This window comes from Thermobia domestica, chromosome 5 (genome assembly GCF_964235325.1).
Source record: "Thermobia domestica chromosome 5, izTheDome1.hap1.1, whole genome shotgun sequence".
Lineage (NCBI taxonomy): Eukaryota > Metazoa > Arthropoda > Insecta > Zygentoma > Lepismatidae > Thermobia > Thermobia domestica.
In genome coordinates, this window is record NC_137458.1 from 255,862,648 (window position 1) to 255,877,812 (window position 15,165).

Consider the following 15,165-nt stretch of genomic DNA (forward strand, 5'->3'; position numbering starts at 1 on the left):
CATGCAATAATGTAGTCTCCTATATTTTCTTATTCCACATAAAATAATATAGTCTGCTGTGTTTTCTGTAGTTCATTTATGATTTCTGATTTTGTTTCTGTAAAGTCAATACTTTCAACTTTGTGTTATTGTTCATGATATCTAATTTTAATAACAGTATGATCGTTTACTAATATCATATGTAGTAAAGTAATTAACATCTTTTACATTTCGAATCTAAAAATAAAAAAATATCACTTTTCAAAAAGATCTAAATCAGCCCAATGATGCCATATGTTATCATCACGTAGATTGTAAGCGTAACATGAGTTGTGCCCAATGATGCCATATGTACTCACAACGTATTTTGATAGTAAAGTCTGAAAAAATTTTGAAATGGATATTTTTGTAACCAACAGCCTCATATTGAACAGAATTGAGATAAAAATATTTTTTCTAGGACATAGATTTAATTTGGGCTGGAAAGGGTTAAAATTTTCCTTATAATATAAATAGGTCTAACAGAAATTATTCACAATATACGTGTAAAAAGCTGCAATGTAAGGTTGACAACATATTTTTCACGCTGCATATGAAGAACATGAATTGAAACATAATACAATTTTTCGTCTAATTGATTATAACTTTTAACCACATAGGAACAATATCGCATCTCACTTTTATCTTCCGTTTTGTATTCAGCCTGAGAATGCTTCAGTGTGAAAAAGAATCAAAGGTTATAGCTGTGCAGCACAATTTTCTTCATAGTGTCGTGATGGTTGCATAACTACAGCTATAAAATATTCAAGTCCCATGACACACAGGAAAGGGATGACCAAAAATATCCAAATTTTCTGTGTAGACTACTAATAACACGAGACAACTTTTCCGCAACCCGGCCAATCGAAAATTAAAACAAAAATGGCTCTGCAGCACAATTTTTCGTAGTGTCGTGCGGGTTGCATAGCAGCAGCTATAAAAATATTCAAGTCCTATGAGGCAAAGAAAGGGGTTGATAAAAAAATCCAAATTTTGTGAGTTGTCGCCCACTAACACGAGGGAACTTTTCCGCAACCCGGCCAATCGAAATTCAAAAAAAAAAAAGTTTTTTTTTGAACCACCCTATTACCACAGTCATAGATAATGTTATTCTACAACAGCAAATATGAACTTACAGAATTTTCAGTGTTGCCATCCATAGATATTGCAGTGTTGCCAGAATAACATTTTCCCCAAAATCTAAGTTAAGGCAGCGACTAAAGGGACGAACTCAACCGCATTTGATTACGTACAATATTATTTTGGTATCCTGTGAACTACATTTTAAATAACATTATTATTTAATTTTAAAAATTGTCTGTTAAAACTATTTTGTTTATTACAAACTAAATACTACTATTATTTAGAAAGTAGTTCACAGGATTTCAACACAACATGATACGTAATCAAATGCAGTTAAGTTCGTTCCTCTAGTAGCTGTCTTAACTTAGATTTTTGGGGAAATGTTATTCTGGCAAGTCATTTCTACATATGGCAACACTGAAAATTGTTCAAATTCATATTTTCTGTTGTATAATAACATTATCTATGTTTGTGGTAAGTAGCATTTCATTATCACCTTTCACTTATGTAAAACAAGCAAGAGATATTGTAAATTTTGTATTATTTTTAGTATGTCAGGCTCTTAAGAAACAACATATTTTGTCACAACTTACTAACAAAGTGAATAGGACTCTATAAAAGTCTTTGTCTCAAAATTGAGTTTTTGGACTTGTATTCCATATTCCTCAAAACACAGATATATTTCCCATAAACCTTATTCTCTCCTTGCGAAGATTGACCAATTCAATATAGTCTTAATATAGTAATACTTAAACCTATGATTGAAAGCATAAAAGATTGAAAAGATAGGAACTTCCATAAGACAGTTAAATCAACGGATCAGATCGTAAGAAATTTAAAGGATAGTGCATATTCAGACGATTTCAACACCCATATCACAAAAGTATGTACACAATTTAACATTTAATTACTTAATTGTAAATTAAATTAGAAAGCTTCCGTGTAATGAAGGTAGAAATATTATCACTGAAAGTTCAAGGGCATAGACATGTGCATAATTGATATGATCTTTAGGTTGAAAGAGAATGTAAAACATCATCTTAGATAATAGTGCAATGTATTCTAAAGATTTTGTTAAGAGGAATTTGACATGGTTTTCGGCTCGCGAGCCGCCACTGTTTAAAAGACTTTCGTCATTGTGATTCGAACACAAGATGTTTTAACCACTTTCTCATTATGTTTACCTTTGATATATTATTTTTATATTATTTGAAAAAGTTGTCGAATATGTTTACTCGTAGTATAAACAGGGCCGAGGGTCAAGAGAAACTAGATAAGGAAAAAGCGAGAGAAACTTGTTCGTGTCTTCTGTTATGCAAACTAAATAAAAATTATAGGGTAAAAAGGGCATGATTTCCAAAATGGGACACTTAAATTTTCAATAACACAGGAATATATTTGAATAAGTTGCTTTTTTTGCGTCCTTGTTCAAGGCATGTCTTTTCATTTTCCATCTTCCCATTGTCATTAGACTGAAGAGGAAAGAATTGCACCATGAAATTAACTAGCATTATGTTATTGTATTGAACTGTGAGTGCGTGACTCAGGTGGTATTGCTTTTCGCTCCTACACGTTGTTTACATAAAAGCCAGAAGGGACTCACGACTTTTTTTTAACCTATGATAACATGTCAGGATTACAAGTGCTTATTTTTTTAAAAAAAGTGTCCACTTGGTATTGGTAGGTATTTTCTTTCGACAGTGGTTATTTGGTCATCACCTTGTGTGTCCATGGTTATTTTGTAACTTCCTTAAGTGGTCAGTTTTCCTGTCTGACTCTAATCTACTATTATATACTACGTAAAATCTACTCTATCATTCCTGGTAATTCTTAAAATATTTTCAGAATTAGGCTACAAAATGGGGAAATTTAACAAAGTAACATTTATCGATATTTTTAAAGACTTTTATTGTTCTATTGCATACACCAATATCATGTAGGAATATATAGACTAATGTTACCAAAACTTAAGGTAAACAGTTCACTTTTAGCCTTATAAAGCTATGAATATGAATAACAAATGCATTTATTTATTTACGAACTTAATTCCAGATACAGCTGAACCCCAGTTTACACTAGAAAAATGAAATGAAATTTTACGTCCACGGTTATGCCGGCTAGGCTAATGGAGATAGTGATGATAAGAAATGAAGGTAATGGTAGAATGAAGAAAGTGCGAAGAAACGGGAGGACCCCGAGAAAAACCACGCACACGGTGTTTGTCCACACAAAGTTCACTTTGCGCGAGCTGGGATCAAACCAAGGACTCTATGCACTAAAGATGAAGCTGTACCAGTGAGCCACCGTGGTCCCCAGTTTACACTGGAATACCTAACTAATCTAATAGACAATAACATAAGATAATAATAATTATAAGTAACAACATCCAAGTAATAACAAGAAAGGTTGACAATGGCTGACTAGAATTTATTCATTAGAATGATGTAGTGCAGAACTGTCTTAACCAAGATCTGTGGCCATGTTAAACCGTTACGTTTGAGGGATGACGTCCCTCGGTGATCCGAGGAAATTGAAGTAAGGAAGTGGCCTGGGAGCTATAAGTTAGGTACCTGATGAATGAGGAAAACTCAGGAAAACCTCATTCAGGGTGCTGGCCCGAAAATGCCTTCGACCGAGTGCTCCTACCAGGAATCAAACCCGGGGCCGCTAGCACCGTAGGCGAGAGAGTTAGCGACTACGCTATGTGGGGCTGCCAAAAATTAGGAAGAAGGAAAGGGAGTTAAACAGATCCAATACTCTGTAACACAAGCACTTCATCTAGAGCATTTGGTCATCCAAATTACAATATTAAAACCAAAAAGTAATTAAATTTAAAAAAAAAATGTTAAGCATTCATTTTGTAAAATGAGTTTTTATCTTACCCTACTGAGTGAGGAAGGTTTTTTCCATTATACCTCTCCATCAATTGATGTGTGTCTTATCTTTAAACAATATTTTAGTGAAACAAAAGTGTAAATTTAAAAATTAGAAAGCTCCCTTAATCTAAAGGGCATAAACGTGGGACGTTAAACTAAAATATTTCATGTAAATCTTAATAAAGATGTTGATCCATACAGGGGCTAATCCAGAACCGACTTCTGGGGGGGAGGCGGTGGGTTGTCATACTGCTACTTTTAAGGGCTCCAAACTTTGGGATGGGTTTTATTTATATATATAAAGTAAGAAAGTTTCCCCTTCTGGGGTGGAATCGCCCCCCCCCCTGGATCCGCCCCTGGATCCATATCTCATTAGTTATACTAGTTACTGTTTTCTTGTTAATGTCATAGTAAAAAGCTTGAGGAGAGATCAGCTTCAGTCAGTTTGAAACTTAATAGGTGTTCTACAGAATTAACTTTTAGATCTGAAAAAAAAAACGTTTTCCTTGATTATTTTCGAACCTACACATGAGGATACTCTTTTTAAACATGTATTTTTTTTTCCTCTCAATGATGTCTATTGATTGTTACGAGAATTAATCTCATCTTTGAAATTTATTATTATTATTTTCACTAAACGTTTCTTATATTGTAGAATTGGTTGAATGGCAACATAAATCAATAAGATCAAATTGGTTGAAATACGTTTCCTTCCCTCATTGTCCATGCAAAAAACAGTATTGCAAGTAAATCAAGGTTTCAACAATATTATCTTCATGTTTCATGTCGAACAAGTTTAAAAGGAAAGAACGAATAATTAAAGAAAATAAGTATTTTTATGTGTTCAAAGCGCATCTCGCTTCAGTGATCAACAACAGATCATTGACTGCATTTAAACCAAGGTCACTACTAAAGAACTGCAATCAACAATCTGGTAACACTTAAATAAAAATGAAGAGTTCGCTTTAAAAAAAAAAAAAGTTCACTTTTCGTAACAAAAAGGGAAAAGAATTATTTATTTCGGTTACTGAGCCAGACCAAAACTAGATTCATTTTTTTTTTCCCACAATATTTGTTGTGCGTCAACGGCTTTTGTTTTTGTTTTTGTTGACTTCTCAAGCTGCGCTATTAGATCTAGTTCGTCAACACGATTCGTTCGTTCTTCGTTCATTTTCGTAGTTTTTTTCTTTCTTTTCAAAAACAAAAAAGCTGTTGGTTTTATTATGATACAGTCTGTCTGCACGTGATTTGAAATTTGACGCTGTAGGGTGCAAGAAACTGCCAGTCGACAACATTGCAAACTTTCGAACTCGCGAATTACCTATAATTTCGTTGTTTGGGAAAACATTGACTGTAACTTCTGTTTACATTAAAAGACAAAAAACAACATATCGAAAACGCAAAAGAACATTTTAAAAGTTTAAGCTCTGAAGTACTGAATAATAATAATAATAATAATAATAATAATAATAATAATAATAATAATAATAATAATAATAATAATAATAATAATAATAATAATCACAGGTATTATCCTAGTATTGGCAAATACTTACCGCAACTGAGAAGCTTCTATGCTCCACGGCAGGGACGTACGCAGGGGGTGGGTCCTGGAGGTCCGGATCCCCCCGAAATCCGGACTTTTTTTTTGTAAATTTAGTCTAATTTTAGGGGCAATTTTACAATTTTTTAATGTAATTTAGCCTGAAATTGTGTTTGGACCTTCCCGAAAAGCTTTGGACCCCTCCCGAAATAAATTCCTGCGTACGTCCCTGTTCCACGGTCTTCCGCTAACCTCTTTGTCTTCACGTATGATTTTTCTGTTTTGATATCGTCCATTAATTGCAGACTTCTGCGCCCCCTCCCTCTCTTTCCTGCAAACATACGCTCTAGCACTTCCCTCATGATACAGTTCCTTCTTAGTCAATGTTCCAACCAAAAGCTAGAAAAATTAATACTGTTTTTAAAATATAGTCAAATTAGAAAGTGACAAACGATTTCTCAACTTCATTGTCCCTTCTACACTATAAATGTTAAATCAGTGAATTTAGAACGAATTATCGCCAAACATTCTGTCATCACATCACTGCTAGTTTGACGTCAACACAGTGTAAAGAATATGGACAATATAAAAAAAAATCTAAAATATAGTTAGGATTAGGATTAGGAATTAGATTTCTGGGCTTTCGGCATCTATGGCCATGTCAGCCATTCAAGTATGAGGGATGACGTCCCTCAAGGATCACACTACCTGGGAAATTGAAGAGGAAGAAGATAGAATGGGGAAGGAAGAAAGCGGCATGGGATCACTGTGTTAGATACCAGCCTGGTATTTGCCTGACGTGAATGAAGAAAACCTAGGGAAACCTCACTCAGGGGCTAGCCTGAAAAAGCTGTTACACTTCGACCGAGTGTCCCCAGAGGGAATCGAACCCGAGGCTTCTCGCACCAATAGCGAGAGGGTTAGCGTCTACGTAAAATATAATTAGCGTATATAGAGAAAGAAACATGTCCAAACACGATAATTACATGTGTGGATCAATATATGCTTCTAAACTGAACAAAATGATAAAGATGAGTGTAAATTTTCATGAGTAGTTTTTGAGAAAATCGACAAAAAACGAGTTTTTTTTTTTTATAAAATTAAAATGTGATGTTGCACGATTAACCACAGAGGCATAACAACATTAAGTTATTTTCATTATGACGCCAGTAAGACAACAATACAGTACGGTTAATGATATAGACTAAGCTACATCTATTGCCTAAGGATATAGGCTATAATTATAGCCTAAATTTGAGGTTAAATCTTAAATTTATTTAACTATAATATCTACTGCGTATAGACGAGACTTGCAAATGACATCGAAGTGATCAAAGCAACATTCTTGAGGCTCAACTATCACTCACTTTTCGAGAAGACCAACAAAAATCATTTTATGATGCAAAAGAAAAAAGAAAAATGTACAGTACATATGTCGTTCGTTGCCGATAATAATTGAAAGCATTTATTCTTTCCATTATTGTTTAGGTAGGTTATTTGTTTATGAACTGTGCTATGGAATGTATATGTAAAAGCAAATACAGTATTAAGTAGGACATTATACCTACTGTTGTCTATCTTTTAATGATGATGACTCAAATTCTCCTGACAGTGACACATATATAGGGTTGCCAGATTTTGTAACAAAAAACCGGGACACCAATCTAAAGAGGCCCACACACGGTCCATGGTTTGCGCAAACAAGGCTGTTTGTGCAAACAGTTTGACCGTGTGTGGCGATGTATGAACTGTTTGCGCAAACCTTTGTGCAAACATTTTCCACATCGAACTCGTTCGAAAATTGTTTACACGAACATGATGTTTGCGCAAACACGTGGACCGTGTATGGGCATGTTTGTGCAAACACGAGCTTTATTTCCGAGTAGGAAGCCTAGTGTACAGACGCTTATTTCTTGCACTATGGCGTCAATGAATAGGAATCAAGAATTCTGGCGAGAATTTATTGACCTTTATCGAAATTTACCTGAACTGTGGAAGGTAAAGAGTGAAGATTATAAAAACAGGAACTTGAAAAATGCGGCATATGAGAAGTTATTGCAGTTTTCAGATGTAAAACGACATGGCCTTGTGTTGGCTTCACACGGCGTCCAATTGGCATTGAGCGGTGTTGACAGTTCGCGACAAGCAGTTATGCACGCTGTCTTCTCGCGCTACTGCGAATCTTGACAATATCACAGGCGCTACTTAGAAATATTGTACTAGCACATTAACTGCTCACTTTACCAAGTAGAGAAAAGAATTACGAACAAATACGTGAAAACTACATCTTTCTATGTCAACTGGTTGTCATGATAGACGCTTTGAAATGTGTCCATATAAAACAATTAGTAAAACGAGCGTTGAGTCACGCGTCTAATTTCCAGTAGATTTTGTTTCGATTTGCAAATAGAACTCACAACTTTTATTACAGGATAATCAGGGGTGTAGCCAGCAAGTTGTTCTAGGAGAACATTACTTTCAGGGGGAGGCAAGCTTTTCACATATTAAAAGCAGAACAAATTACCTCTTTCACATCATGAAAGCATTTTAAGTTACCATACATACATACATACTATGCGCATATTATATTTTCACAATGCTTCCTTATCAAAAGACGGATCGTGACAGTACTGAAGTTAAAAACCGGAGTGTAAAAGATGAATCAATAAGCTATTCATAAGAAAATAAATGCTGTTTATAGCAGTCTGTTTATCTGACTTTGTGTTTATGTAGGTTAAAATACTAAAGAGGAAATAAAAACGAAAAATATTAACTCCGATATTATTATGCAATAATATAGTAGTGAGTTCACAGTGCACCCAGTGAGGGAAATGAGAATATAAAGCATATGATTAATTTTAGTTGATTCAATTAGGTATAGAAACCGTATTGATGATGATTGATTTTTTAAAAAATTTTCATATTTTATTATAAAGTCCTTCATTTGCATTAACTGTTAAATAAGTTTATTAAACATATACCAGACGAACCTCATTTTGGAGCTGGAAATAGTTCGGAAAGACAGAGCCCCCTTTTCCCCCGTGGTTACATACCTTTGCAATCTTTGCCATCATCGTAAGAATAAAGCATGGGAAGTTTGTAATTTGTTTTGAAATTTACTTCAAGATAGACCCTTCCTTATTCGACAGAAGGAACGCAGTATGTTTTCTGTTTCTTTTTTTCTTTCACGTTCAACTGCCTTATTGTGTGCGACTTTTAACTCCCTCTTTTCTCCTCTATAAGGGAATCAAAAGCACCAGGCGTCTGAATGGTGTCATAAATTATCGTAATCCAAAACAAACTCGAGCATATCGAGTTGCTTAGGAATCAGATGGATTACTTTCGTGGCACCTACACGAGGAACAAGCGTGCTACTTGTTATGAAAACGGAGAAGGAAAGAAAGGGGCTAGTTGTGTAGAATTCATCAGTATCTCGTTGCTTTCTTTCGTGGTAGTTCGTTTATTCTCCAAAATTATAGTTGACAATGTCTTTAAGCATACCGAGTACAGCAGAAGTTTTATTTTCTGTCTTCCTTTTTTTCTTTTTCTTTCAAGTGCTACGAAGTCAAGCTCGAAGAATTATTTTTTGTGCTTACAGTTTTTGGAACCCATAAAAATAAATTTACAAGAGTCAGATTCAGACAAAGACGAAATATTAACTGACATAGATGATAGTGAAAGTAGTGTTGAAGACAAGTGTTTAGAATTTTCACTGGAAAAGTTAACATGTAAGTAATTTAGTTGCTATATATACTTCTAGGATGCACAGTCAAAATTCTTGAGTTTGCTGGAATAGTACATTTACATTGTGAATAATGTTGCCAATGTATGTGTCATAATCAACCACTCTTTCATCCACACCCTCTTCTTTCTTTTTGGTTTCGCGGGTATTTCCGCTTCCAAAGCATAAGCAATTACTATCGCTAAACAAGCTGCTTCAGTGGACATGCTTACGCGATTAAACTCAAAATTGAACTAAAGTTTGTGCAAACAGTTGTATCGTGTGTGGCCGAGTGTTTGCGCAAACACGATGTTTGCACAAACATGATGTTTGCGCAAACCGTGGACCGTGTGTGGGCCCTATAAGACTGTTCATAAACAAATAGGTTTCTACTCATCTGATCAGAGTCAATTAATTACCTGTCTATTTCCGGTTACTACTCAAAATTTTCCAGTTCATTCTATACATAGTTAACACAAATAATGCAAGGCGGGGGTTGTATAAAGACGTGAAAAAGTAACATAAAAAGACCTGCCTGACGTTTGTTATTCCGACTTGTTGTGTTTAACAGGTCCTAAATACGCCAATTACGACATACCTCTCCATTTATGATTGAAGAGATACTTTTTTCTTTGTTGTGTCATCACCTGAGTCAAAAGCACTACCCTAAAAGAAATATAAATTTAGCATTTAGCAAGAAAAAATACATTTACGCTAAATTCAGAACGATAAACAAAAACGATCTCCTGAAAGACTTACGCAGGCTTTCCAAACGTTTGACAGAAAACAAAATCCACTATCAAAATTAAACAAGATACATATGTATCTTTACGCGTTTAACTGCCACTTCTTGTACTAGAGTAAGTTGTTATGGAATTTTAGCTTAAAAATTATTGAAAATTTTATCAGATAAAGGACAAAATATAAATCCAATATTTTTGAATGCGTGCACAGCATCTTTAGAAGAATTTATCCACACATGAGAAAATTTATTTAATAATAAGATCTATATATATAAAAGAGAACGCACAAATCCTTTGTGAACTCATCACGCTAATACGGCTGAACCAATTTCTTTCATTTTTGGGGGGTTGTTAGGATTTGGACCCTAGATGGTTTTTATCATATCACTTTAATTTTTAATTACCAGTGTCTTGAGATAATTGACCATTCAAGTGTCCATACGTACAAATCCTTTGTTATTAGTTCATCATAGGTAAAAATAAACGTATTTATATGTAACCCGCATGACCATGTGACTCGGCGGGTTAACATAAATGACAGGCGCTATAATGTTAACATTTACTGCAATTTGAAAGCGAAAAAGTAAAAATTATCTAAGTAACAAAGTTTATTGCGTTCCGGGGTGACCGCAGCGAAGCGGGGCGGGTTAACATAAATGACAGGCGATATAATGTTAACATTTACTGCAATCCGCATGACCGTGTCACTCGGCGGGTTAACATAAATGACAGGCGCTATAATGTTAACATTTACTGCAATTTGAAAGCGAAAAAGTAAAAATTATCTAAGTAACAAAGTTTATTGCGTTCCGGGGTGACCGCAGCGAAGCGGGGTGAACGCTGCTAGTTATATTATAAAACCATTGTTTCAACAATTACATGGGAAAATATATTAAAGAAAACTCAATTTTCAGAAGGAGACGGCAGACGAACGAATTAGACAGTTTAACTGTGATTAACCCTTTCCGGATTTCGGCTTTTTGGGCTATTTTTTAGACTTTCAGTCAAGCAGCTACTGCATCGTCACTATTTATCCTAGGATCATGGTTCATACCTCATTCTCTTCAGAATAGAGCTGGCTTTCAAATGGTACCAATTGCATGCTCATACCATATACCAGAAGCGGGAAAAAATGATGTCAAAGGGAAAATTTCGGAGGGAAAATTTTTTCTCGCACCTTGGCCCCCCCCCCTGGAACGGCCCTGTGTGAACGTAGCCATCTAAAAAAATCTGATAAATAGTACTTGGCATACTAAATGTGTGTGCCAAATGTCAAGTTTCTATCTTGAATACTAAGGGTGGGAGAAATGTTATCAAGAATTCCCACAATGCCCCAAATTAGCACAAAACACTATAATCTCAGGGAAAAAATTTCCTGAGACATCCCTAATTACCCTAGGGTCATGTTTCGCCCATTATTCTCTTCAGAATAGAACTACCTTTCAGGCGGTACCATTCACATGTCTCCATCATGTATCTAAGGCGGGAAATTCCCGAAAAAAGGGATTTTTGGTCTAAATTTCTCTTTTTTCAACTTTTAGCCCCTCTGGACCCCCCTGTTTTAACGCAGAAATCTGAAAAAATCTGTTAAATACTACTCGGTGGACTGAATGTTTGTGAACAATTTCAATCTTCTAGGTGCAAAAATAAGCCCGCCAAAAAAATATACCGACCATGTCCCATTTTTCGCTATATAGAAGTATATTTTTTAAAAATTCCCTGAGACATCTCTAATTACCCTAGAATAATGATTTGACCGTCATTATCTTCAAAATGGAACTGCCTTTCATACAGCATGACTCACGTGTCCCCATCATGTATGTGAAGCGGGAAAATCCTGAAAAACGGGATTTTTTGGGTAAAAATATCCCGTTTTTCAACCCTTTGCCCCTCTGGTTCCCCTCTGTTTTAACTCACAAATCTGAAAAAAAAAATCTGGTAAATACCACTCGGTGGACTGAACATTTGTACAAAATTTCAATCTTCTACGTGCAAAAATAAGCCCGCCAAAAAATATTGAACATAGGCTTAATAAATGAAAAAATAAATTTTAGATTTATGACGTCATCACCTCCTATGTCTGGACGCAGGAAGGTCTGAAACCATACGTAATGTCTTCTACAATGCCTCTGGACTTGAAAAAAAACGGACGAAAAAGCTCAAATAGAAGAGAAATAACGCAATGTACCATGAAAAACGCGTATTGTACCATTTGTACCATAAAATTCCCAAAGGGTTAGCATGCAGCGACTGAGAGCAGTATCGCCATTGTTGATTGAAATTCCAAAACTAAAGCAGCTCTGCACTGCTGATTGAAGTATAAAATAACTAGCAGTTAAAAAATCCGTCACAGAGAGAAATACTTTTATTTCTATTGAAAGTGATATGCAAGAAATTATTTACATTATGCCCCCTCTTAAATTTTTTTTAAAAACCCTTTTATCCCCTGTGGAACCTAAATAACCTATAAGACTAAAGAATGGATGTGATTTCAAATTTCCTGTTGTTCGTTTAGTAAAATTAATTGGCTACACAAATCTTCCGAAAATCTTCCGTTTTTAGTTGAGACATACTAGTCCTTGCAGTTTGATTTTTTCAATCTGATAAAGGAAAACTGGGATAAACAGGCGTCCCGAAAGCCTTTTTCGGGACATTTAATTCTTTCATTGAAAACCGGGACGTCTGGCAACCCTACACATGTACTCAACACAATGACACACATAGTACATGTAATAATTATATATATATTGGGTAAATACTTTGGGGATATGCAGTGGCGTATTTACGATTTTGTTTCGGGGGGGCTTTGCTAACTTTCGGAGGGGCTTTGCCTGAAAATGTGAAAATTCTGCAAGATATTTCATATACTTTACTATAGTAAGTAAGATTTCGGGGGGGGCTTAAGCCCGGAAGCCCCCCCCCCTAAATACGCCACTGGGGATATTTAAATTTAACAACGCTGTGGGTTCAAACGGAGATGTGTGTCAAGTGCAGCGATCTTCAGAGTCAGAATTAGGTGTGAAACGACTGTTATTCAGAAGATATTAGTGACAAAAGAAGTGCGTCATACTTCTCCATTCCTTATCCTCCATCTGATTAACAAAAGTGTAAAACAGTGATCACCAAACCGTAGATCGCGAGCTACCAGTACCTCGCGGAGATAATTTCGGTAGATCGCGTTAACGCTCCGGTTGGTTAACCTTCATTCCTGTAAGATTAATTCCTTGAATAATGTAAGATTTTAAAAGAATAGTTGGTAGGTCTTTTGATTGGTATTTAACAATAGGGTTTAAAAAGGGTATGTTAGTTCAGAAGCTTCATAAGTTTGGCCAACACTGGTGTAAAAGATTTATTATTGCTGTGTGAAGATGACTGTTGACCTTAGACACGCAATAGAAAAGAGGAATCGAGATATAATGTACTACGGTAACGTTACTCCTTCGTTTCACTGCGTTCACACTGCCGCTAAACAGAGAACGTCGTTTCCGTTTCGTTTCTTTGCTAATCGATATTAAAGAAAGCAATGCTTAGATTAGCGGAAGTGCGTGAAAGGTCCTACGTTACGGCAATTAACCTTTCAGTGATAGCAGAATTTTTGTATTAATAGTGAACTTGTTGGTATTAACCTCCTTTATCAGCAGCGATTAGATAAATAACGAGACTTGAAGTTTTAAGTAGAATATCAACTATTGTAGCTCGTTCGATGTCCTTACGGGAATCAAACCTGGATCCTCGGTGCACCAAAGACACGTGTGCTAACCACTACAAATAAGAAGAGCTGTTTTTTTTTTTAAAGTCAGGTCGGATTATATGAATTTTTTAGCGTTACCTACCGTCGATTTATTATACTTATGTGAGTAAAACAGTGTTACTACTGCTGTCCTGTCTTCATAAATTTTGCATTCTTTGTTCTAAGGTATAACAAAGGAGAAAGAATCTTGTTAGTTACGTGCGGGATGCTAGGTTTTTTTTTTTTTCGTGCTTCATTAACAATGGAATTTGGTTTAAGATAAATGTCTTCATTTGCTCTTCATAGAAGAGTTCAAAGTTCTTTAAGAGTTTCAAGATCATAAATATGAATATACAAATAAAACTGTAACAAAATAATGTACTCCAGGTGGGGGGGGGGGTAAATGTTATTAAGAGCATAAAATGGTATCATTGTTAGTGTTACCAGACTTTCTACTTTTATTTTAAAAAAAACGTGGTGAAATATAACAAATAATTTTTATAACAGCTATCCCATAATTTTCGCTAATTGTAACTTCCCTCAGGAAACCTGTCTTAAAAACTGGCATTGCCTACAAAACGGGAAATTTTTCTTCTCATCTCGAAAACAGATGAGATGTATCATTTTAATTTGGGATGAGATTAGAAACATGAGTATTAACCCAGGCCTGTAGCCAGCCCAAAAATGCAGGGGAGGCCCGGCTGAAGTTAGGGGGGCCCGATTCAACCATATTATATTTCATCACCATATTATAGTTCATTTGCAAGCCTACCGTGAAAATTTTAGGCGGGCAGCAAAATTTTAGGGGGCCGGCTCCCTTAGGCCCCCCCCCCGAATACGGGCCTGTATTAACCTAAATTGACTGATTGTTAACGAGGAATTCGTATGGCTATCAACCAATAGAAAAACCTTAACTACAAATTACACGAATTTAGTGGTCTGTTCTCCACTTTATTTTACCACGCGCGGTGGCTCAGTGGTAGAGCGTTCACCTCCGGTGCTTGGGGTCCGTGATTCGATCCCAGCTCGCGCCGTGTGGACTTTGTGGTGGACAAACGCCATACTCGTGGGCTTTCTCGGGGTTCTCCCGTTTTCTCCCACTTTCTTCATTCCATCATTTCACTCATCTCTCATTATCACCGTCTCCTTTAGCCTAACCGGCATAACTGTGGGACGTAAACCTTAAAGATTTCATTTCATTTTTTCCACTTTATTTTGAAACCTTAACTCTGATAATGACTATTCCTATTTCATGGTCATAAATCAATATATTATAGTAATGACTTTTATTTAATATTTATTTTTCTTCAAAATGAACGTTTTGGAAAAGTAGTTTTCAGGATCATAATAACGTGTTAAAACTACGAATTAGAATGGAAAATATTACAATGCGGACATGCACGATCGCAAATATCTGGAAGAACTGAAATGGGGAAATATATTGGAAATGT